The following is a 24,636-nucleotide window of genomic DNA, read 5'->3' on the forward strand; positions in this document are numbered from 1 at the left end:
GGCTTAAAATCAGATCATTTATGACAGCATGACTAAAAATGACAAACTCTCAGATTTCTTAGTGTGTAAGAGAAACCATCTAGTACTGAAATGGTCCATAGGGTTCAAACTTAAATTTTGAGATATTAATCTATATATATGTAGATAGATAGATAGATAGATGATAGATAGATAGATAGATGTGTGTGTGTATTCCTAAGATATATTTAAACCTATATATAAATATATGGAGATAGAGAATCTTCTCCTAAGACTTCTACAAAGATTTCTGGGGCTTTTTGCATGTAGCCAAAATACCCATGGTCTTCTGGATGACTTTGAACAAATTTCTTTTTTTTTTTTTTTTTTTTTGGTTCTGTTATTCCATTTTAAAATGGTGGAAATAATACCATCTCTGTTTGGAAAGCATGTGTGTGTGCATCTGCTAAGTGGGAGGTATTTCTACCACTGGGATAACCACTTTGCTGAGGCATAGCCTCACCAGCTCTGGGTAACACAGCTATTGCTGTCTCACACTGGCAGAAGCCAACCACATTGTGCTAAAAGTACTGAGCAAAAGTTTGCAGGAAGAGATTATGCCAATGGCATGGCTGAGCAGGAAACACTGGAACAAATCCTGCACGATGGCCACATAAGCACTCAGGCAGAAACAGAAGCCAGACTGTAATCCTGGGGATTTCAAGGTCCATTTCAGCAGCTCCTGGTAGCAAAGATCCGGAGGCAGCTTGGGTGGATGTTGGAGCTGGTTCTCCCTGAGGAGGGGTTGCAGCTGCTACAGCACCCATAGCTGAGCACAGCCCTGGAGCAGGGCCTTGGCCAGCTGGATCAGCAGCGTGGGCAGCAGGTACAGCAGCTGGAGTGGCTTGTCCCAGAGCAAGACTTGCAGCTCAGGGCAGACTGGCAAACTATGGCTGTCAGTGGGATGTTTGCTAGAGCAGAGTGATGTGCTGGATACTGACCAGTCCTCATTTACTCGTGTCACCTCTCTGCTGGCTCTCACTCGTGTTCCTTCTGCCTCTTGGCATGATATCTGGTGTAGGTTGTCCCTCTCCTTATGATCTTTTAGTCTTTCTCTTGTTAGCACTGGCAGGGCTTAACCCTTGACTGAGTTTTGCAGGTTGGTTTAGCGTGGTTTTCACTTCTGCAATTTGGTGGCAAGCAAAGGTCACTGTAGTCTGGTGGTGAAGAGCATTTTTACTACATTTTATCATTGCACAGTTCCAACAGCAGACAGAGATTTGCAGCACAGAAACTGATGTGAGGAAAGGATGAGATGGAGACCTAGTACAAGTTAATTATAATATTAGATTAAATATTATTTAAGCATTTTACATTAGCTTAAATCTTTCCTTTGAATTTTAAGATTGCACTTCAATCTCAAGCAACGAAAAAATTATTTTCATAATATATTCAGAATCAAGAAAGTAAATAAGATTTGAAGTAATGAAGGCAGAAAAAATAGCCTCATTGTATTTCCAGCTTCTCAGAGAAAATTGATAATTTCCTTTTCAAAACTCCAGTTTTATTGATTTTAATTTTTTTTTAAATAAAATTCCACTTCTTTAAAAAAATATATTCAAAATGTATTCCAAAACAGAGTTATCATCATAGTGAAGGGGGAATGTTGCACATAATACAGCCCAAAGTTAACTATCCACTTATTAGAAGCTGAGCAAATATTCTTGTGGATAGCAGTGGTTACGCTATGATTATTGTTATCACTGCAATCCAACATCCTCATTTAACTCCATCTACCCTCACTGCCAAATGGTCTGTGGTGGTAGTAGCTGTGATATGAACTTGAATTGCAGAGACCAATGCTATTTTGAAGGAGATTTTATGTGTGTCTGTAGAGATTCAAAGGCTCTCTTTTGGATTGGGTCTTCTCCTCCTCCTGAAAATGGTTATCAAAAGTTGTATTTCATACTTTCTTTTAAAGTACATGTCAAGCCATCAGGTCAAAGTTGTTTTCTGCAGGCAACCGTTCCAAACTTGCCATTGTAAAATTTTGCTCTTGTACCCAAACTCACAGATTTGCAGAATCAGAATGAGGGACCTGAGCTTCACAAAGTTATTCTTCTCACTATTCACTTCTTATTTTGATTTTCTGCTTAACCAAGTATTTATTCTTCTTTACTCAGAAATAAGGAAATGTTGTCTTATGTTCCATACCATCAGTCTTGAATTAATTACAGGTTACCCAGCACTGGAACACCTCCCGTGAGATATTTCTGAAAATTGGTTAGGATTACCCTGAAAATTTGAGTTATTTTCCTGCTCTACTCCCAGCAAGATGTTCAAACATTCAGCTTTAAAAGAGGCTATCACAAAAAAAAAAAAAAAGAAAAAAAAAATCTTTATTTCTGTGCTTGTTATTCCCTGTTTGATAATTTTCCCTAAGATGTTTCTGCATCATTTTTCCATCTGCACTATTTTTCACGTCATTAAACTGCTTTCTAAGCCTTTATTTTGCTTTTTGAGCAATCACAAAGTTGCAAATTCTTAAAACTGCTACTCAAAAAGTTATACTCTTTTTCTTCATTCAGCTTTTCTTTTTCTTTATGGCCTTGGGCTTATTCACACCTTTAATGAGTTTAAAAATTAACCTAGACTCCATTCCATGGTCTTGAATCTGAGACAGACACAGTTAATTTTGTATCAAGGCAGCCATTTTATTTTCTCTTAAAATCTGAGCTTCTCTCTGGAAAAAATTAAACACCAACTCTGTGAAAGAAAAATGAACATTTACTTATTATACATGATTTTTTCTTTTTTTCTAAATACTCTAAAGGATCATTTTAAAGTCACTGTATACCTCCAAGCTAGTCTTTACTAAATGAGACATTTGGTTTTCAAATCTAATTCTTTGATGTATCAGTGACATTTAGGCTTTTTTTCATATAAAAGACATTCTAAGTCTGTAATTCAGAAAATTATCTGTTATTCTAGAGATAAATAGGGGTCATTTAATCGAACTATAAATTCTTATCTCTATTTTTTGCTATGTATATATTTTCTCCCATTGCTAGACACAGATAAGATCCTTTGACTTTTTTTTTTTACTGAGAAGAAAATGATAAAGGTTAATTTTAGGCTAGGAGTACATTTGGCATTTTCCCTAATTTTCTTATATCAAGAAGTTTAGTGCTCAGCTCTTTCCAGGGTACATATTTCTCCCAGAAATCACAGAATTACAGAATCGTTTAGAATCAAAAAACCTCTAAGGTCATTTAGTCTCACTGTTGACCCAGCACTGCTGAGTCCACTGCTAAAACCATGTCTATAAGTGTCACACCTACACACATTTTAAATACCTTCAGGGATGGGGACTCCACCACTTCTCTGGACAGCCTGTTCCAGTGCTTGACAGCTCTTTTCATGAAGAAGCTTTTCCTAACAACCAATGTAAGCCTCCTCTGGTACAACTTGAGGCCATTTTCTCTTGTCCTGTTGCTGTCAGTAGCAAGAAGAGAACAATTCCAGCCTGGCTGTTCCCTCCTTTCAGGCATTTGTAGGGAGCAATAAGGTGTCCCTGAGCCTCCTTTCCTCCAGACTAAACATCCCCATCTCCCTCAGCTGCTCCTCCTCAGACTTGTGCTCCAGACCCTTCACCAGTTCTGTTGCCCTTCTCTGGACGTGCTGCAGCCCCTCAAGTTCTTTCTGGAATGAGAGGCCCAGAACTGAACACAGGACACAAGGTGCAGAGTGAAAACAGAGTGCTGAGTACAGGGCTATGCTCACTGCTCTGATCCTGCTGGCCACACTATTTCTGACAAAAGGATGGCTTCCATTGGCCTTTTTGACCACACTGATGCCTTTTTTTCCACAAGGCAGTTTTTCAGAGCCTCTGCCCCAAGCCTGGAGCACTGCCTGTTGTTCCTATGACCCAAAAGGACCCAGCACTTTGTCTTGTTGGACCTCATAAAATTTGCTTCAGCCCCTTGATCCAGCATGTCCAGATCCCTTTGAAGAGCCTTTCTACTCTCCAGCAGATAAACATTCCCACCCAGCTTGGTGTCTTCTGCAAAGTGACTGAGGGTGCACTCAACCTCCTCATTCATAAAGATGTTCTAAATATCAACAAAAAACCCCTCACTGACAAAGCTGTTAAACAGGACTGGCCAAAACTCTGAGCTCTGGGAAGCTACCAATGACTGGGCACCAGCTGGATATAACTCCATTCACCACCACTCCCTGGGCTCAGCCATCCAGCCAATTTTTTCCCGAGCAAACAGTACACCTGGCCAAGCCATGAGCAGCCAGTAGAATGCTGTGAGAGACAGTGAAAAAGGCTTTTCTGAAGTCTAGGTACCATAAAATGCTGAAGAAATTCACCTCTGTGGGAGCCAGAGAACCGAAGTGATGTTTATGACCTATATACAGAAGTTGTTGGGAAGTGTTTATTATGCATATTTCATCCTTTCAGATATTTTGGGAAAGATCACAACAAAACCTGATTTCCAGGAAAGAAAGATCTCATGACTATTAAAAGAAAAAAATATTTTTGATTTTTTTGGGTTTTTTTTCTCAACCAAGCAGAAAGGTAAGAGATAGAACACAGCAACACTCTTATGTGATGTGCCTTGGCAAGGCCGCTCTGACATATTGCAGCTGTCTGCAAAGTCTCCATCAGCTCAGCACAGACACACCTGGGACTTGTGACTCTGTCAGACAGTTGTGTCCGAGGGCCTGGCTTTGGGAAATCACATTGATCTATCTGATTGTTTTATCAGTTTGTGGAGAGGCTTGCACATCCCAAATCTCCATTATCCTCTCTGCTGTATTCAATGAGACAAAGCTTCTTTCAACAAGAATCATTTTACCTTTCTTTTCTTTTTGAAGAATCCAGTGCATTTTTGAATGCTATGGAAAATATAGCAGACCAGCCACTTAGAGACATTACCTTCTCCTTAGCTGCTTGCCAGTCTTGTGAATCAATCATGTCTCTGAAGATTGATGTCTGAAATTGAAACACTTCTCAGTAATTTTGGCCTGGACAGGTCCTGAGTTTGTTAGACTCTTTTGTTTCAAGTTTCTAAATGATCACCTCTCCAGGCTCTATACAGTTATTTTATTTGCTTGATTTATTATAAGGAGAGAATTCACAGTTAATTCAGGCTGAGAATAAATTTTTCTACAAATGTAGTTTCATAGTTTAATTTAATCTTCTCCTTCTTCTCCTCTGTTTTTCAGCTGCGGTTTTAAAAAAAGAGCTTGCAAGCTCCCCAGTAGTCATTCAATGAAACCTTAAGCCTTCTTTTTCTGTCAGAAGTCTGCTGCTGAGACACAACTTAAGCACTGCCTTTTGCTGCACAGATGAAAGGCAAGAATTGGAACTTAAAAATAGAACTCAAAGACACTACAAATACCAGTGATCCTTTTGAAAGGTAAAGGGAATAAAAAACCAAAAATAGAACTTAGTAAAACAATGAAGATATGCTATGGATTTAAACTTGGCCTATCTCTTAAAGAGAGAAGTCTCTGCAAATTACAACAAAGGCTTTATTTCTCAGTCACCTAGTGAAGGAATATCCATCTAAAAGGTGGAGTTAATTAACTCTGCAGTCATAGCCAAGTGACACATTCAGTTTGTCAGAGAAGGTGCAGAGCTGGACAGCACAAAGGTTCCATTTTGTAGGTATTTTACTCCATTGCCCTGTGTGGGTAACAAAACCAAAATTAAAATACAAACAAACAAATAAAAAGTTATTTATTTCCTGGTAAAGATTTGTAGAACACAATGAAACTTGGTCTTTTTCCTTTATAGTGTTTGGATCCTTATATATTCATAATTTATAGTATATATTTATTAAGAACTTTTTGGGCTTTATAGTTTTTAGAGAGGGAAAGTTTGGGGTATTCCTCAGTTGCTGGTCTGACTAAAAAAAAGCTGGCATTTGTTGAACACCAGCAAGAGCTTCATCAGGCATTTAAGTTTTCAAGTCCAAAATGTGTCCTTGTCAATTAAAATATATTTCACAGGCTCAATCTTCTTTTTTTGTCTTTTTCAATAGATCCATTAATCCATTTACCCATTCTAATTACAGAACTCTCATTTCTATTCCTATTGATTTGAGCAGTAATTTTCCCATCAGATTTAATGGTGCAGTACAAGACTACAGATTCTCATCAGAATTAAGTCCTCTGATGCAACAGCCTTTATAAATTTATGTGGGTCAAGTATGGCAGGCACAACACATGCAAGTTACTAGGGTCACAGATTCTCTTTCAAATGAACCTGCATTTTTTGTGTTCTTCTGCTCAAAATTGTTCTACACATCTGATTCACAGTTTTGCTGTGAATACTTTGTGCCATCTTTTCAGGTCCTGAGTTACTTAAGAAACGAAAAAATAAAATTACAAGGAGAGGTTTGTTTCAAAATCTCCAATATGCAAATTGTAGCACTTAAAACATACCTAAGCATCAAATAACTGGGTGGATACCAGTGAAAAAGTGTTTAAAATGTGTTTAGTGTGAAATATATATTCCTTCAAGCATTCTGCATACCTTATTCTATATACCTTTTCTAACCTATACCTTAGTATTTGGGCTTGGTATACAACATTGCTTAATTAAGTCTATCACTTGCATTATATCACCGTGCTGAAAATCAATGGCACCATTGATTTTCAAAGAAAATCAAAATTGAATTTGAAATTATATATATGAATTATATAGATTTATATATATAAATAGTCTTGATTTTTTTGATGCCTGTTTATGATAATCTTGTACCTCTCTGGGTATTTTTAAATTCTTCCTTTTAGTCTGAGAAATTAGGTTGTCACATGTCGATTCATGTCTATTTTTGCAGATATTATTACTATGTTCCTTATGAACACTATTCTCTAATTCAACAGAAGGCAGAGATGCAGCAGATATGACAGGCCCACATCATCCAGAAAACTTGTACATACCTCGTGGTATCTAAAAAACACATTGGATTAAGCAAATTACTTCAGGAATTCAGTGCTCAGTAGCTAAGGGGCTGCAACCCTGAATTTGCTAAAACCCAAAGGCAATTCATTAAAAAACCCAAACACTAAAAACTTTCAAAACAATCCTTGAAAGAGAAAAAAAGTTTCTATGCTGTTTGAAATTATGCATGTCAGAACAAAAAAAAAAAAAAACAAAAACAAAAAGGAACAAAAAAAACCTGAACAAAAATCCCACACAGAAAATATTTTGCAAAAGACACCCTTGGTATCTTATGCTAATATAAAATTAGTAATTGATAATTGGCATCAATCTGTCATTGTCTGCAATCTGGATAAAAATTCCCAGGGAGCAAATTTCTCCGTAGTGAAACAGAGGAACATATTGTCTTCTGTCTCCTTGAGCAGCACATACTGGAAACCTTAAAAAAAAAGTCCTGGGTGGACAGGCTTATCCAATATCATAGTTTCTGAGCCAGTATCAGAATTGCAGCTTGATCTCTGATTGTGCAGCTTGCAGAATAAATTGACTTTGGCAACTTCAGTAGGTTCTGTCTTACCCCTCCTTCTCCCAATCTTTGATGTCTTGTCCTTATTCCCATTCAACACCCTGTATTGAACAACTGATTGTGCAGGCCTTTCAGAAAACACCCAATTTAAATCTGATTTTTTTAGAGCACTGCACAAAATTAATTTCTGAATTCAATGTAGCTTTTCAAGTTTAAATAGTTTATGTTTGAAAGTACCTACAGATTTCATCTTGTCCAATTCCCTACCCATATCAGTTATTCTGGCAGAATTCATGCTGCTACACATCTCTGGAGAGATGTTGCACTTAGTACTACTGAGAGATCCTATGTCTTTGAAAAATTTTCCCTGTTAAGTTCATGTGGTGCATCACCTTTTCTTGAAGAGGTGATGCAGGAAGAACATTAGGCTGAAAAACTTCCAGCATGTTCAGAGAATTTCTTGTGTTTCCAAAGTCAGAGCTCTGTGAGCAAATTTCCTTTAAAAGTTTTTGCCGCTTGTACTGAGTGCACGAGAGAGGACGAGATTGATTTCATCCCCACATGCATTGAGCACTAGCACGGTAGCAAGGCCAAGTCAGATTTGACATATCTCCTCTTTCTTCTGAAAAAAATAGCAGGTGCTTTTCCCATGCTTAAATATCTGAGATACTTTTTGCAAGCTTGTCAGCGTAAATTAGGTTGCTTTGATGGGAATCTCATTAGCACCTGCTGCCCTTTGAAGTGCTAGCACTTAGAAATTGTGGCCAACAAAACAATGCAGAACCACTCTTTCCCCACTGTTCTGCATCCCATATGCATCAGAGTAAAGTAAATGCAATATGAAATCAAATGCTATCCCTGGTTTCATGCCCTTAAGCTCATCCAGATAGATTGCTTTGCTTCCCCTTGCTGTGCCTCTTCTTGATTTATGGGGAGCATAACAGTGCAAGACTTTGACTAAAAATGTTCTTGCTGGATAAATTAGTATCTCAAGGCCATATTCTCATACTGTTTATGTAAATAGAAATCCAAAATTATCTTTTGAATGTAAGTGAGATTGAAATATACTGCTTCTTTTTTGCCTCACTTTTTTCAGTGTATTTAATTCTAAAACCTCTTTAAATTATGCAATAAAAGAATCACTCTGTTGTGTTCTTTTCCAGGCTCCATACCATTGCTTCGATTTTCATGGCCGTAGATGTTTTTTCCTTTTGATCAGATTATCCAACTACTTGTCTATTTCACCAGGGAAGGTGGCCCAGGGCCAGCTGCCTGCAGCTGGGCTTTTCTCATCGATCTGCATGGAAAACCTGTGCTCCCAAACACAGCAGCACACTGAGGGATGCTTGCACAAATGTAAATGAGAACTAAATGCATGATGCACTGAATAATAGCTTAAATAACACTTTATTCTTTGCTGTTAGCTTGTGCAGTGTGTCTGTCTAGAGGAACAGCAGTAGCAAATGCCTGTTAGACTGAGGGATGAAGAACTGTAGTGTTTTAGTGCCTTCTTGTGCTGATGCCTAGAAGTGCAGGTAAGGGAAACAATGAATTTCATTCTGCTCAGACATAATAAAGGAACAAACTGCTGCTGCATTTTTCAGGTCTTTGCTGATAACGCCCAATAACCTAAAATTTCTCAGATAAATAAACTTTTCAGTGACAGAAAAGTATTTTAACTCAGACAGCAGCCACTGTAACAATTGGTTCAAAGAATCAAAACAAACCAATTTGATACTAAAAATGCCAGTGCTGAAAAAGAGTGTTGCCTGGAAAGGTGTGATGCTACAGGAATTGCTCTTAGTCCTTCAGACCCCACAAGTGTCTTGCTCAGAGTTGAACCGAGACAAAGTCAGTCACATGGAAAAGACGCCCTTTGTTGGGAGCTGGATATTCAGGTCAGTGATGCTCATGAATAGAATTTAGGGAAACTTCATACCCACGTAATCACATGAGGGGAAAGAGCTGGCAGTGAGTTAGAAGGACTAAGGAAAGGGGAGCTGAAGTGAATGCACAATGCCATCACATTGCTCCTGAAAAAGCAAAAGGGCAGCACCATCTCCCTCAGTAGGCTCAGGATGCAGCACTTCATCCTCTGCTTTGGGCATAACCATGACAACTCCCAGCCTAGCTCCCTGCTTCCAGAGAAAGAGCACAAACATTCAAGTCCCTCTAGCTTCACCTTCTTTTTGCCTGCCCAGATAACTGAGAAGTGTAGAGAAGTTAGAGTTGAGTCATGTTTTCTTTGCAATATGAGAGAAAATCACTCCTTCCCTCACATCCCTAACTTCTGGGCTCAGTATCCAGTCAGGTTTCACTCGAGGGTACAGTCAAAAGGCTTAAGAAACAGACAGCTAGTAAGATTAACAAATCCATTCTCTGTAACTTATTTTGAAATTTTCAGGCTATGCATCAACAATGTCAACAGTGTCACTGTTTGAGAATTGTTTATAGTCTGCAGAAGTATGTTTCTGCCTTTCTTATTATGGAATTTTCCATTTTCTCCTGAAATATGTTGCAGGGAGAAACTGTGGTATTATGATAACATATCTTCCTGAGTATAAGTCTGCTACATGCTGCATAAAATATAATGAACTGAATTATAGAAAAGAAAATACATACAGAGTCTGGAAACATAGATCAAATGCATGGTCTGTTAATCTCTGGAACTTGCTCAGAGAAAATCCCTGAGGAAATTCCAGCTCTTGAATCATTTTGAATGCAGTGGAATTTCAAAAAGTAGCTTGGTAACACGTTGAAGATTGCTGAGGCTCAATTACTTCACAGGCTTATATGTTCAAGATGTCCCTGACAGCTGTCAGCCCTGAACACTCAGCCTGAGAGTTAAGGTACAGGCTTGATTATTTCCACTTTGCACATTGTCACCAGCAATAAAAACTGTCCCATGTGAATTATGTCCCCAGAGATACCTATGTCAGTTCTGCAGCTTTGCACAGCTGCAGTTGATGGAGGCATTGGCAATCTTTCTTCTACTGAGCCATGAGACCTAATGAAAACATTTATCTTTTCATGAAAAAAACAGTAAAAGCAATGAACTGCATTTTTTGTAAAATGAAACTATTTTAACAGAGCCACCAAAAATTACTCTAAATTAAATATCCCGAAATTTTCCTGCACAGGAAATAGTAATTTGTTCATAGAAGGTAGACATAAAAGACTTAATGCACATTTCCAAATTTAATTACTATTAAGTTCTCTACCAGTTTAGGATGTATTTCAGAAGATGTTTATTAAAACCCTCATTTTTGAAGGCTGCACTTATTTCATTGAGAGTGTTCTGCCACTAGTTTTCCATCAGGCCTCCAGCAAGCTAATCAATTAAAGCCTCTTTGGAACAACAACAAAAAGTACCAATCCATTTGGGTCACTGTGTGAAATAAAAATGTCATTACTGTGGGAGTGCCTTTGTTCAAATGCAGAAATATGATCCAGCCTGGAGCCAGTTTTCTGCAGGTCGAGACATTGGCTGATGTCAGTTTTAAGCAAGTCATTTTATTTTGCAGTAAAATGGAAAGAGGAGATGCCAGTCCTCTTAACAGAATGATTCTCCCCTTGCTCCAAATAAAGGCCCAGCTACTGGCAATACATTTCACCACTAATATTCTTAGCATCTTCTTCAGCTCTGTTTTTCACCACTATAAGAAGTGGTTTCAAAAGCAGGCCTCAGTCAATCACATTTTAACAAGTTTCAATGGAAGCTCCTTAGCAGTTTTGATTCTCAACACGTTTACACCACTTTGAGGGTAACAAAGACAAATTATGAACTTATCATTTCAGATGCATCTTCACACAAGATTATGGAAAAATTCAGAAGAGAAATAACATGTTGTCTACCATTGACCAAGGTCATTGGGAGAACCGTCTGCCATAGTTTGTGCATCTTATTTATATAAACATATTTATTTATAGAAAGGACTAGCAATTAACCAGGTATGAGCACTCGGTTAAATCTCACATTCCAACCCAGTAGAGGGCATTGTAAGTATATGCTCAAAAGCTATTCTATTATGCAAAGCCAGAGATTTCCTACCTTATCATCATTTGAGCTGCTAATTACTTACAAAGAACAAGTAATAGTCTCCCTTCTATGAAGAAAAGAGGCAGGCTATGGAGAAGAAGGGCATTCACCATTCTCCCTGTGTGTTGTAATTAGAACAATGAGCATTGGGTGCAAATAAGAGCAAAGTAAATCATTCTTAAGCATAAGAAAATATCTTCTAAGTGCAAGGACAGTTCAGCATCAGAGTAGACTTCCTGAATGTGGGATGTTTATCACTGGAGGTCTTTAAGAACTGATTAGGCAGTTGTCTGTAAGAAATGGGTTAGGGATCCCCCTTGAGAACAGCATGGAATAAGCAAGCTCTTGAGATCCCTTACAGCCATGTTTCCCATGACTGGTTCCACTACTGAGTGGTTTCTCAGACGTACCATTAACATTTCCTAAACAGCCTCTCGAAATTAGGGTGCAAGAGCTCAAAATAACATCTACTATTGGTTTTGGAAGAGGAATGCTGCCACTTAATAACGGAATGAATTTTACATTAGAGAGACATACCTATACAGGTGAAGAATAGTACCTATTTCAGAAATGGCATTTGATCTTTGTGCCCACTTAGGTCAATAGCGTCACATTCAGTTTATGGTTACGTGTGACAATCAAGAAATGATTGCTAAGGAAAACAGAAAAGTACACACCTAGGAAATGTACTAAAATTGCTTTAATCAAAGGTTTTCTTGTCTAATCATTTTTCTGTAAAGTTCAAATTTTACCTGACTGATAAAAATTTTCAAAAGGAGACAAGGAAAATAATGTCTTATTATTATTTCTTTCAGCCTGGGCTTGTCTGTGGGATTGCCCCAACTGAGGTGAAGGACCTTGCAAATCTGAAAAAAAAAAAATTATTCTGTGCAGAATAATTTTAAAGAATCTTCTGGGAGCATCACAATCAAACATCCAATGCCAAAACTTAGCATAGTGGAATGGTAATCAACAGAGATATAAAATTGTATATCTTATACTTTAATCATTGAGTGAGTCTACACTCCTAAAGCAGAATTGGAAAGAATAGAGGGCAAATATATTGTGCATTTACATCTGGGTAAAGTCCATTCTTTGATTTTTGTTCTTTTCTGCTTGTTGATATCCAGAGAGCCACAAATGCAGGCACAGAGGCAAAACAGGAGGAGATCTGAAGTTCATAGTAAGAGAAATTGACCAAGTGGATAGGAGAAAGCAAAGGGAAAATGAAGAAAACAGTAGGAGAGGGAAAGCACAGGAAAGTATCTGGGCTCACTTTAATTTACACCATTCTAGAAGGTGTTCAAGCCCCTGAGGGAAACAGTAAAAGGGATTCATTATAACAGGCATAGCTTATTAATCTAGCCTTGGAAGAAAAATTGATTTTTCTTAAAGAGGAAGGAAAAAGTGATTTACAGAAACATATCTCCATGGAATACAATTCACGCAAGAAAATTAGTGCTGCAGGCAATTCCATTGGAAAACTGCAGGGAAAAAAAAAAAGTTCTGTTAAAAAGATCAGCTTTGAAGCTTAGTCTGGTATAGACAACACTGGGATAGTTACCTGTGGTTTTATTCATACTGTGAAGTATATAATAATTATCAGCTATGTTTTTGAAGAAAATTATGCATCATGTGACACAATTATGTACAAAATATTTGTGTTTCACCTATCTGGAGCATTCCTCCACCAAGGGAAGAGAATACCAGTCTTAGAGGAACTGGAACAGGAGTAGTAATAGTAGTAAGGCCTTTGCAAATTTTTTGTTTATCATGGAATCATAGAATGTTTAACATTGGAAGTGACTTTGAAGTTACGACCCACTTCCCATGGGCAGCAACACCCTCCACTGGACTATGCCCAAAGCCCCATGCAGCCTCACCAGGAGCACTTTCAGGGATGGGACATTGACAGCTTCTCTTGGCAGCCTGCTCCAGTATCTGGGGATCTCTGTTGCAGAAAGTGATGTTCATCATATATGAATAGCTTAGTTATTTGGGCGTGACCCTTCGCTGTTCAGGCCATTCATTGCAGTTTTGTCCCCTGTTTTTAAACATGTAGGAGCCTAGTCTGAATTAGTTCTGTTATACAGACCAGACCAGGGAAGGAGATAGTAAGAGATGCTCAACCAGTCCTAAAACTGGTGGCTAAAATACATGCAATGGCTTTCAGGAGAAGCCCTAATTTCTCCAAAGACTGCAGGGAGAGCTATAAGTGTTGTACATCAGATAATGAACTTTTAGGCAGTTATAGAATCACAGAATCAAAGAATGGGCAAGGTTGGAAGGGACCACAGTGGGTCATCTTGTTCAGCTTCCCTTCTAAGCAGGATAACCCCTAAGCAGGGTCATCCTAGAACACAAGGCACGGAATTGTGTCCAGATTGCTCCTGAGTATCTCCAGCGGGGACAACTCCACGCACTCGCTGGACAATCTGTTCCAGTGCTCAGTCACCCACACAGAAAAGTTCTTCCTCATGTTGCCTATTTCCCCATTGCTTGCCACTACCAAGAAGAGTCTGGAAACATCTTCTTCACACCATTCTTTCAGATATTTATACACATTATTGGTGAATTCTTCTCTCAGTTGTCTCTTCTCCAGGCTGAAGAGGTCCACTTCCTTCAGCCTTTCCTTGGAAAAGAGGTACTCCAGTCCCTTCATCATCTTCATTGCCCTCTGCTGGACCTGCCACAAGGGCTCCATGTCTCTCTTGTGCTGAGGACTTCAATATTGGACACAGCTCTCCAGATGAGGCATCACCAGGCTGTGCAGAGGGGCAGGGTCACCTCCCTCAACCTGCTGGCAACGTGCTCTTCCTAATGCACACAGGATGCCATTGGCCTTCTTGGCCACCAGGACCCACTGCTGCCTCATGGACAGCTTGGTGTCCACCAGAACCCCCAGGTCCTTCTCTGCAGAGCTGCTTCCCAGAAGGTTAGCCTGCAGTCTGTCCTGGTGCCTGGGGCTATTCTTCCCAAGGGGCAGGACCCTGCATTTGTGCTTGCTGGACTTCAAGCAGTTCTTCTCTGCCCCCTCTCCAGCCTGTCAAGATCCTTCTGAAGGCTCTGATAGCCCTCTGGGTTATTAGCCACTCCTCCCAGCTTTGTGTCATCAGCAAACTCTCCAAGGATGCAGCTGCTCCTTTGTCCAAGTCACTGATATTCATTGAAATCAAGTTAAGCAATACTGTGCCCAGTAAGGAACATCGTGGGACACCATTATTGACAGACCTCCAACTGGACCCTGTGCCACTGATTGTGACCCTCTGGAATCAGCTGTGCTTTCAGTCATTCTTAATCCACTCCACTGACCACTCAGTCAGTCCACACCTCATGAGTCAGGATATTGTAAGATACGGTGTCCACAGCATTGCTGGAGTCAAGGTAGACAATATCCACCAGTCTCCTTTCGTCCACCAAGGGAGTTGTTTCAGTGTAGAAGGAAATCATGTTCATTAAGCATGATTTACATCTAGTGAATACATACTGATCCTGCTCTGATCACCTCCTTGTTCTTCAAGCGGTTAGAGATGGCCCCCAGAATGAGGCACCCCATCACCTTTCCAGGGATTGAGGTGAGGCTCATTGACAGTAATTTTCTGGGTCCTCTTCTTTGCTCTTTTTGATGATCAGGGTGAAATTTGCATTCTTACACTCATCAGGCACCTCTCCTCACTGCCACAACCTTTCAAAGATGATCATGGGGCCTCAGTCTATCAATTCTCTCAACACGTGTGGATGCATCTCATCAGGGCCACAGACTTGTGGATATTGGGTTGGGCTAGGTGTTCTCTAATCCAATCCTCCTGGACCAAGGCAAGCTTCCTTCTGACATTCCTTTACCCTGGTTGTCTGGGTCAGAGTTTCCTGAGAGCTTTCCTGTTGTCCATGAAGAACAACGGAAAGAAAGGCATTCAATAACTCTGCCCTCCCTGCATCCTCTGTCACCAGGGTCCCACTCCCTTTAGTAAGGGGTCCATGAAATCCTTTGTTTTCCTCTTGTTATTGATGTATTTGAAAAGGCCCTTCCTCTTGTCCATGACATCCTTAGCCCAAATTAAATCCAGAGGGGCCTTGGCCTTTGCTGTCTCATTTCTACTTAGTCTGACAGCCTCTCTGAATTCCTTCCAAGTGTCCTGGCCCTGCTTCCATCTCATGTGTGCTCTTTGCTTATGCCTGAGTTCTTTATTCATCTTGTCCCCTTTGCCCAAGTTCTTGCTCATCAGGATTTAACATTCCTGAGCCTAAAGGAAGTGACTTTTGGATATAAATATAGTCTCTTGGACCCTTCTTCCTTGCAGCACCTGTTTCCATAGGATTCTTCCAGGACAAAATTGAATAATTAAATTGAATTAAATTAAATTAAATTTGATCTCAAATTAAATGAAGATTAATCACTCCTTTAAGATCACATCCTCCTTAGTCACTGAAATAAATTTGATATATTATTTATTATAATAAATAATGCTATGTATCTATATTTAATATATATAACACACATAGAGCTATGCTATATATATATTTATATACACTATATAGCAGCTCCATTAAGAGAGAGCTCTAACTCTAGCCCAGTGACATTTCATCTACTGTATAAAAATCAGGGAGGTTCAGGTGTTGAGACTGAAGAAGTTACTTCATGTGGCTGTGCAAGTTCTATGTAGAAAGCAAGGCAACCTTGACTTTACAGCTTTCCTTAAAAGGATACTTAGTTGAAGATGCTTGTTTCTTGATTTTCACCATGACTCTAACAGTGTGGTAATCCCAATTAATACAGGGAAAGGAATATTGGGACATCTACAATTTATGTCATGAAAATGACAAAGGGATGACTTGTCCATGGTGCTAAGTCCTAATGCATGGGGCAGCTGAGGCATTCAATAGACATGGTACTTTCAGAAGCTGATTATGGTTCTGCCTGATTCTGAGTTCCTAAATGTGATCATACAACATTTTGTTGCATCTGTGAGCACCTCTATCTGATGATAATGATAACAATAATCAGCCCTACTGCCCTTTCAAAAGAGCCAAGTCCCACTTGTCAAAGCACGTCAGGAGTTTGCTGAAGATGCGTCCAACTAATGCTTCTGAAGAGTTCCTGATATTCTACAGATTTTAAATGACCCCTGCTCCATTCACTTTTGAACACAATAGGAATACTTAGTCACAAAAGGAAGAGGGGTGTGGAAAAAGGAGAGAGGGAAAAATTTGAAATTAAACTCTGTCACAATTTGAATGTAGATCTGTCCCTGGACTAAAACTGGTCATTTATTAAAAAAAATTAAAAATCAAAAACTTATCAAGCAGAATAACCATTTTAACCACACCTCTCTTGCTCTCAGGTGAATAAGAAATATCACATTGACAGAAATCTTTCACTCTGTTTCAAGGATAACACCTACAGGAATATTTTATTATTTTTAGTTAAATAACAAAGTCCTCGGAGGACCAGAAACCAAAAAAAATGGTTCTTTGAAATCTTCTAGGAATTTGATTTTCCTCATTTTGTGTGAAAGACAAGAAAGCACCATGAGATCAGCAGCATATAACAGTGCATTACACTGTAAGGAAAGGGGTTAATATATGAGCAGAATGAAAGCTAAAGTGTTTTCAGCTGAGCCTACTTACTGATCCACTCAAAAAAAAAAAAAAAAAAAAAAGCTTTTAATGCTTTTTGAGTTATATTTCACTCAGCTTTAGTTGCAGCTTTGCTCAGCTTTGTAAGACACTTGAACAATTAGAGATAAATTTCATAAAAATATGCTTGCCTTCCTTGGAAAAATGCTGCTGTTGTTACTTGAAAGAACCTCTACGCACTTAACTCCTCTTGAAAATCCCAGTGGGTGCACATCTGCATATCTCAAATACTTGTGTGAACTTGCATCATAATTGAATTTTCCAAAGCTGAAGGAACTTTTCTTAAAGGGACAGACTATGACTATCAAGTGCTCAGCTTGAAAATAATAGTAAATAATCATTGATTATTTACTATTTTGTCCAGATTCTCTTTTATGCCATCTGATTTAATATTTAAAAATTGTTAAGCAATTATTGTTGATTTAGAAGAAAACAGGCTTATACAATAGTCATGATCCTTAGAAGATTTCATTCCACTATGCTACATGTACCTATTTCTATAAATGAGAGTTATACACAGGCAATTTTTAAGTCCCTACCACAGGGTCTCATGCAACCCAAAAGTTTTAAATTTTGGACATTACAACTACTGATTCAGGAGCCAAACAAACATGTTGTACTTGTTGAAGTTAGCTGGTGTTCATGGTCTTAATATCTAGGGAGTTCTTCTGTGTGATCCATTAAAAAAACTTTCCCAGTATTTAAGAGCATCAGAGGAAGACCATGTCAAGAGCACTTAGAAATCTTGATGCACCACTGTAAGGTAACGAGGGCTGGATTTCAAGAGCATCTTCATTGTGTTTATAACTGAGGACTTGCTGGGATCATCAGAGTATTGCATACCATGCATATTCCACGGCATAGTTTTATAGCATCATAAACACTCCATGACATATTTTTAATACACACATTCCTTACTCCAACGTACTCAGAAGTGATTGTGTTGTAACTTCTAAGAGACACTTTCTAACCTATCTGCCTCAACTGGATAAGAAAATGTAGCTTTAGCCTGAAGTATTTTCTTTTTAGATGGCAATAAACTAGGAAGGATTACGTTTCTGTAGCAACTGTTAATGACTGTGAATATGTTGTGTTAAACAGTTTAATGTTAAGTTGGGCGTGAGTTTCGTTAAATACATGAGTTAATATTTCAGTTTTGATTTTCTTTTCTTTTCTAAAATGTATATTTTAGATTTTTATTGCTTTTTAACAGATAAATTTCCACTTCTTTTTGTGACTAAGTGCTTCATGCATTGAAATATGCAGTCATTTTCATAATTCTGGTGGCATTAACATCACTACTTTAGGCAATAAATTTGAGAAAGTAGCTTGAAAGAGATGACTTTCCACTAAGCAATTATTTTTCTAGAATTTTGTAATAAACTTATTGTAAGAATTTATCTGCTTGTCTGATGATAGCTTTTAAGTCAATATGAGTCACATGAGAAAAAAAAAACAGTTTACAATTCTTAAGAATAATGACCCAAAACTCTGGAGAGAGACATTTTCTCACTTAGCATGGAACTATAATATAGTATAATAGTAGGCTTAAAATTTCTTACAGATCTGGCCCAGAACTTTGATAATTATAAGAGCTGATTTTTTATTAGGTCTTGGGAAAAAAGCCAACTCCAAAGATTTGGAAGAAAAACAACATTGTTACAATAACTGGGAAGTATAAATAGAAATTATCTGTGTAGTGATGGGCCTTTCAGTCTGATTTTTTTCATGAAAACAAAATGGAACTGTTCAATGTGGACTCAGTTAATAAAAAAAGGTCAGCAAATCAACCAATGTGGTTCATTTAAAATTTTGCAAGTTTTATCATGCCAGTTAATTTACAAGAAAAGGGATCAGAACTAGAAATCTTATCTTGTATTTAGTAGTGATATCATTGAAATACAGTTGCTGTCCTCAGTTTTTGACAGTTGCACTGCAAGGAAATAATATTGCTACATTGGGAGAAACTTATAAAAGATCCATGAAGATGGTGGATGTCTGTGAAACAAACATTTTCACCAAGGATTAAGAAAAGAGGAAATTAGGAGAGGTAATATTATCACAGAGTCACATACTTACAGGCATTTAATGACAATGCCTTAAAATAACTGGAAATAAATAATTGTAATAGCAGAATGAGATATAGCAAAGCTTGGTGACTGAGTGAAGAGAAAATCACAAAAAAGAAGGTATCAAAAAACCTCTGAGCAGTTGTATTCTATTATTCATCATAGTAATTTATCCATAAAAGAAATCTGTTCTGGTTGAAAATATAGGAGTTACAGTATATACATTGATTTCATCTCATGAAAGGCAGCACCATACTGTGGCTTTATCAACTAAGTCAAGGAGAGTTCCAAAGCATCTCAGCTGGTGTTGGATAGGGTCTACTCAGAAAGTAAACTGTGTATTTGCACAAGGAAGGAGGGAACTAAATAAAAGGTATTTCACCTTCTAATTTATATAACAAACATTTCTATCCTAACTTCTGTCTTACACTCCCCAGCTGTATAATAGTTTGTGCTTGCACAGTTTGTGACATAAAAGCACTGATGCTTGCCCCATTTAGACCACAAACTCTCCCCTGAAGTTAGTAGGTGACTGTCTAATCTATTGAATTACTGATTCGGCCCAACAGACTGATTGATAAATCACCCACTTGTATAATCATCATCGTGCTGAAGCAATATAGGACAATTCACCACTTTATAGCTTTTATAAATGTTTAAATAAATGTATCTTTATTATAAATTTATTTGTGTGTTATTCTTATCATTGCAGGTGACACCAATTTAGAAAGTTAAATTCTATTTTCAAAAGTTCTTTACATTTTAAACCTCAAGGAAATTTAAATCTCGAAAAGTCACTGATAGGACAGAGCTATCATGCAGTAAATATCACTAGTTAGTAAATGAAACATCATACATCACTGCTGAAAATACAATCAGGCCACCTGAATCACCCAGGCAACATCAAGTATGTAGAAACCATGATACTAAATTCTAGTTTTCAACATAATAGTGAATGTTTACATATGAAGTGCCTGATTCCCCACTAACACTAACTTGTTTTTAAGCTATTCTTCAAACTGTGGAAAAGTTTAGAATTCTATGAAGTTCATGAACTTTATTTACTAAAATTTAAGGATTTGATTCAGGTCAATAGAACAAATAAATTTTTGTGTGATCTTATGAAAGAACCATATTTGGTTCTTGTTTACATATCTGTAAGAAGCCAGTGTTTTTAATTATCAAGTCTCCTGTTGGACAGATGTGCAGTGTAATATTCTCAGAGCTTCCATGTAGGAATAATGCCCACGTCTGAGTAACTTCTGGTCTTCTCAGTCCCACTTCTCAAACAGCAAAGGCCATACTCTGATGTCTCTATCATTATATTTGCATTTTAACTATACTTGATATCACTGCAGAGGAAGTGCCTGAGGACCATAGGAGAGTCCTTGTCATTGATAAACTCATTAGGCACAGAATTAAAAGATATATTGATTAACTTCTAGAGAAATAAAGGAACAAATAAAAGAAGTTCTGGTACTGCCAATTGGATTACCATCATAATGAGAAATACTTTCAGAGGCAGAATAACACTTCCTCAAGGAAGTTTCACTGCAGATTTTCTGTCAGTGGGTACACGCTGTTAGCACTGCCGAAGCGAGGGCGTGAGAGTCACCCGGAGCCCTTCACCGGAGCACTTCTCTGCTAGAGCAATCTTCCAGGGAGCAGAGAGAGTAAATTGTTGTTCCTGTAAAATTGTGCAGAGCTCCACTGAAAGGAGGAGCTCAGCCTGCTCAGGTAACCTGGCAGCACTCGTGCCCTTGACTCCATGAACTCCCATTCAGGCCTTTGGAGTAAGAGTTTGTAGGGAGGCATTCAGTCCTGTAGTGCTGCTTTGGCCTGATGGGATTCATGATAATGGGGGCCTGAGACTGAGAGCTCCCTTATGGCAAAGATTTTGAGGCTTCATAAGTTTTGTGCATATTACATCATCATGAAAGTAAAGCCTTCAGAATATTTACAAAAAAAAAAAAAAGGAATCGTAGTGATGACTCTATTTATGATCCAAAGGCTCCTCTTTCTCATACAAGTTTTCTTCTTTCCCCTGGGAGCAGACTGGAGACTATATGCTGAACTGCAAAGCAGTTTTCCCATGAATATGTTAGCAAAACCAGTGTCTTTAAAGACTTTTTTTTTCTGTAGAACAATGTTTAATGATAAAAAATAACATTTTCTGAAGGTGTTTTGCCTGTTTGCTTAATGAATTAGGCAATAGTCTAAGGTACTTGGATAGCACCCTAGATACATTATGACTCTAATAAGCTAAATCATAAAAATGTATGCAGAATTTGGCTGCAAGATTATGTTTTTCAATGAGGTAAAACAGTATCAAATGCATCTCTCTTTTTGGATAACCAACAGCATTCAAGACTGTCTTGCAATTAATTTCCAAAATTCTCAGTAGTAAAACCCTCAAAGGAGATGCCTCAACTCTGTTTGGAGATACTTCATTAGAGCCATTAGATTTGTGATGTGTTTCTCTTTCCTCATCTGCTTCCTTAAAGTAGCCTGCTTTGGTTGGAAGTGACTGACAAATACAAATGAACTGGGTTTGGGGCTGTCATGATTTAATCCTAGATGGCAACTAAAAACTGTGCAGTTGTATACTCACACACTCCCCAGGTAGGATGGGGAGGGCAACTGGTGAAAAAAAAAGTTATAGCCATGGGTTGAGAGAACAGCAGTTTAAGAACTGAAATAATAAAATAAAATAAAATAAAATAAAATAAAATAAAATAAAATAAAATAAAATAAATAAAATAAAATAAAATAAAATAAAATAAAATAAAATAAAATAAAATAAATAGAAATAGTAATACTAATACTAATATGAGTGGGTAATCAAGCCTAGGTCATACACATATTCAAAATTAATATACATAGTCTCAGATTATTGAAAATATGTAACAATATATGTATAGTAATTTGCAGTAATAATTTGGTAAAGAGGTGACATTCAGTTTAAAAGGAAGACATTTGAAAATAGATTTAGGTTGCTTTTGTCAGAAGAAGTCAACCTGCAGGAAAGTTGTGTCTTTCAGCAAGAAGAAAATTTGCTCTGAAATTTCTTCTCTCACAGAAATCAAATTAATGCCTATTATTTCTTTGTCCCATCCTATGTTATTTCATTACCACAATCTTTTCTACTGCACTGGCAAAATCTTTCTAGTAAACTGATAATTTTCCATGCTATTCTGTACAAATATAAAAGAATGTGTGATCAACCTTTGTACTGAATTTATCCGAAATTCATAATACAAATAATTGGATTTTAATTAGTTCTTTCAATAGTCTATTTCTGAAATTTGCTGCAGATAATCAGCCACTATACTAATGTAGAGTAGCAATAATTAACATTCAGCTTTCTGGCACTGATCTCCGGAACCATGGCTTGCTTCCTAGTATTTAGGGCAGTCCTTGAAAATAATGTGATAAAGCACTCAAGAGCATTCAACCAATTAGTGTGCTTGGATGAGTGAGCTTTCCAAGCCATCTGATTTTAAAAGTGGGTGCCTCATGCTGTGGAATACTGTCTTTGCTGAATTTCCAAAAGACTGTTCCATTAAACAATGGGGCTGGAGAAGAAAACTGGAATCAGAATATATTAACCTGAAATGATACTCTGCTAGCTGGTCAAAGAAAATGGATGCCCCTCAAGGAAAAAAAAAAAAAAAAAAGGAAAGAAAGAAAAAAAGAAAAAGTAGTGTGTGGCAGAAAAGAGTCTAGCCGTACTTGTGATTTTTTCATCCCATTCCAAAAGCCAGATTTGCATTATGATAGTAAGCATTTAATGGGTAGGTACACTATGGTCATGTTACTATAAGAAATCACCTTTCAGAATGTTTTGTGGAATCAAGAGGGCTACACTCTCTGTGTTGCTTTGCTTATGATTTAAGACAGTCAGCAGTCTCCAAACACCATGCTCTTCTCAACATTTATTAAAAAGATTCACATTTAATTGAAAAAAACATTCCATAAGTTTCAGGAAAAATTCCAACATGTTCTCAAGATCTAAAAGCAGGCAAAATTCCTTTTAGTTAATACATGCCATTAAATAAACAAATTAACTGTGTTTTTTCTGTGTCAGCTAAATTTGCACACAGCACTCTAAAAAGTATATCTGTTATGCAAAGCCATGCTGTTAATCAAAACCTGCAAATTATGATCTGTTTATACTCAGGTAGTTTTTATCTAATGTACTAGAAAAGTGTCTGATCCAGACATTTGGGTTCATTAAGTCTATAATCTACTAATAACATAGTACTTAGCTAGAAAAATCTCAATTAAAACACAATTTTAGATTTTTTTCCTAAAGTGCCTGAAAATTGTTAATCTATGTTTAATAGGGGGAAATGAGATCTAGAGTATATTATTAGAAAAAAATGATCAATTTTAATCTAGATGATAGAAAAATTTATTTATGTCTTTGTTTTCTCTGTTACATCTTAATAAGCTGTATGCAAATTTGAACTGCATTAAGCCTCACCCATACCCAAATGCCCTCATTTTCATGCAAAGAAAATGTAAGTACATGCTAGGGAGAGGAGCCACTGCAGAACACCTTGAAAATTACATCTGAACACAAGCCTGAAGGCCCATCCATAGAGAGGAATTCTTTTTCCCTCTAGGCTGACAAGTGAGAAGTTTCTAATAATACTGTGGCTAAAAGCCCCAAAATGCTTGCTTCATTCTCAGGGTTATTTGTTCTAACCAGCAGTATTTCTTTCAGTCTTCCTGCCCCTAATATGATATCTGAATTTCAAGGATTGTCTTTAAAGTTATGCAAGAGCCTGTTAGACTGGTTTCATCTTGTGGGAATCATGCCATAAAAAAGCCCAGAATGCCTAAGCTGTATTCCTTGAATACATACACAAAGCTGAGTACTCATAGTTCTTACTATGACTGTTGTGTCCATCACTGAATTGTATTAGCTGCACATATTCCTTAAAAAATAAAATAAACCCAAGCCAGCAAAGAAACAATAAACAAAACCCAAAAAATGCACACACATGCAAAAAAAAGTTCTAAAATTGATTGGAAGAAATGACTGTGAGGAGCTAGTATGTGAGATGCCTACACAGAGTTCTTTCAATAGATTTTGTCTGTCAGAGATGGAGAAGGTGACTTTTAGCTTCTAAAAACCTCAATAGCTGCTATGAAAAATAATAGAGATTAAAGTGTCAAGGAGCTCCCTGAGATGCAGGAGATCAAGGAAAATTTCCTGAACACTTCCCGTGTCCTGAAGACTAAATCTCACATGAAGATACCACACAACAAATGGTAGGCAGCAATGTGGAGAAACATTAAAAAAACCCAAGCCCAGCAAACCAACCAGCCAATCAACTAAATGAAGAAACAAACAAACAAAAATACAAACAAAAAATAATCTCTTTCCAAGAATTCTAGAAAAAAAAACACATTAGGAGATGTGAAAAGCCAAAGCTTT

The sequence above is a fragment of the Serinus canaria genome, chromosome 3, assembly GCF_022539315.1.
Source record: "Serinus canaria isolate serCan28SL12 chromosome 3, serCan2020, whole genome shotgun sequence".
Classification (NCBI taxonomy): Eukaryota; Metazoa; Chordata; class Aves; order Passeriformes; family Fringillidae; genus Serinus; species Serinus canaria.